We start from the raw sequence: 2,500 nt of genomic DNA on the forward strand, positions 1-2,500 counted from the left end.
TAGTGATAATAATATTAATATTAATATAATATAATAATAATAATAATAATAATAATAATAATAATAATAATAATAATAATAATAATAATAATAATAATAATAATAATATAATAGTAATAATAATAATAATAATAATAATAATAATAATAATAATAATAATAATAATAATAATAATAATAATAATAATAATAATAATAATAATAAGGAGGAGGAGAAGAAGAAGAAGAAGAAGAAGAAGAAGAAGAAGAAGAAGAAGAAGAAGAAGAAGAAGAAGAAGAAGAGAAGAAGAAGAAGAAGAAAGAAGAGAAGAAGAAGAAGAAGAAGAAGAAGAAGAAGAATGATAATAATAATGACAATAATACTAATAATAATAATACCACCACTACCACTACTACTACTACTACTACTACTACTACTACTACTAACTACTACTACTACTACTACTACTACTACTACTACTACTATACTACTCTACTACTACTACTACTACTACTACTACTACTACTAATAATAATAATAATAATAATATATAATAATAATAATGATAATAATAATAATAATGATAATAATAATAATAATAATAATAATAATAATAATAATAATAATAATAATAATAATAATAATAATAATAATAATGATAATAACAATAATAATAATAACAATAATAATAATAATATAATAATAATAATAATAATAATAATAATATAATAATAATAATAATAATAATAATAATAATAATATATAACAATAATAATAGAGATGATGGTGATGATGATAATGATTTAATAATTATGATGATGATCATAATGCTTTATTATGTTTCTCGTGTCTGGACTCTATTAATGACAAGGCTATGAAATGATTGAAAAGACTGAATAAAGCGGAAATCCGCCATGGATTAATAAAGCCGTTAAAAAGGGAAATCCGCCTAATGACAAAACTCGTTTAAGTGATAAAGATTGGATCGGGAATTCCCGAGAGTAGCCGCCATTGCTTGGCCACGTGTTGTTTGTATGTACACGCGTATTAATTTGTGGGGTTTGTTTTTTTTTTTTTTTTTTGTTGTTGTTGTTCGTCATGTCTTTTGTAGCCAGTCCTAATAGAGCTTATGGTTTGACAGTAGCGTAGCTAGATTGCGCCTGGCGGATAATAAGAATCGAAGATCTCCCAAAGTAGAGGATGTCTTTTGTCGTTATTGAAGTCAAAATGAGGGAAATGTCTGTGAATTATTAATGAAGGCGTCTTTTGTTCCGGGTTTTGCCTGTTGTTGTTTTTGGTGTTTGTTTTGTTCGTTTGTGTGTGTGTGTGGGGGGGGGGGGTGTCTTTTGTTTGTGTGTGTGTGTGTGTTTTTTTTTTTTTCCACTTCATGTATGTTGGCATCAAATTGTTGATTTATTGGCGAAAGCCTAAGATTGAATAAACTTTGAAACTTTGTGTTCGCTGTCCGTCCGTTGTTATATTTTTATCTTATCCATTTACTTTCCTACTTAATTATTTAATAAATATTAATTGGGATACGTCTCGGTACAATTTTTTTTTTTTTTTTTGTTATATTTATACACTGAGATTCAATGAAATGTGAGCTTTATAAATATTATGAGCACTACATTTTTTTTATTTGTCTTTTTTTTTTTCTTTTTCTTTTTTTGTTATGGTTGTGTTTTGTTTGTTGTTTTGTTTTGTTTTTGTTACATTAATATATGTATTATATTTATATATTGGGTTTTGTTTTTGTTTTTGTTTTTTGTTTTTTGTTATTTTCTGCTGCCGTTGCTAATTTAGTGGGTTTTGTTTTATGGACTTTTTCTTTTCTTTTTTTTTTTCTTTGGTATGTCTTTGTATCCATGCCTATTGAAAAAAAAAGTTGTTTTTTTGTTTTGTTTTTTGTGTTTGTCTTGTTTACTTTAGTTTGAGTATTGTGGGTTTGTTTTGTTCTGTTATGTTTTGTTTTGCTTTGTTTGGGGTTTTTTGGATTGTGTTTTTGTTTTTGTTTTTTTTTGTTTGTTTGTTTTTTTTTTGTTTGTTTGTTTTTTTTTTGTTTGTTTTTTTTTTTTTTGGGGGGGGGGGGTATATTTTTCTTCTTTATTTTTCTTTCTTTTTTTTTCTTTCTTTCTTTTTGTGATATTGAAAGAGAGATTGGATTGTGTTGTGACTTTTTTTGTCTGTATTTTTTATAAATTTTTTCAATGACAAACACGAAAAAAAAATAGTTGCGATTTTTTTCTCTCTTACTTTTTGAGGTTCTGAAGGGTTATTAATGTTTGTTTGTTTATTTTCTCCGAGTGTTCGAGTTCGAATACCTGAGAGAGAAATTTTTTTAAAAAGAAAAATAAATAAATAAACTGAAGCCTTAACTCTCTCATTACCAGCTATTTTTAGAATTTCCCCCGAAAATTCACACCCACCCAATACAAAAATAGACTTTTCTTACTCAAAAAAGTAACAAGTTTGCCCTACAACACAGTGTTTGGTATTTATAGCTGTAATCAAAGCATTTCTT

The 2,500-nt window shown here is 25.6% G+C and overlaps 1 protein-coding gene across 1 annotated transcript in view; it reads left to right on the forward strand.

The window, feature by feature from the left end:
* The window catches only part of LOC144981074 (beta-arrestin-1-like), a 265,024-nt gene that overhangs the window by 236,041 nt on the left and 26,483 nt on the right, over nt 1-2,500 (forward strand).

The sequence above is a fragment of the Berghia stephanieae genome, chromosome 10, assembly GCF_034508935.2.
Source record: "Berghia stephanieae isolate SIO BIC M18660-M18661 chromosome 10, UCSD_Bste_1.3, whole genome shotgun sequence".
Classification (NCBI taxonomy): Eukaryota; Metazoa; Mollusca; class Gastropoda; order Nudibranchia; family Aeolidiidae; genus Berghia; species Berghia stephanieae.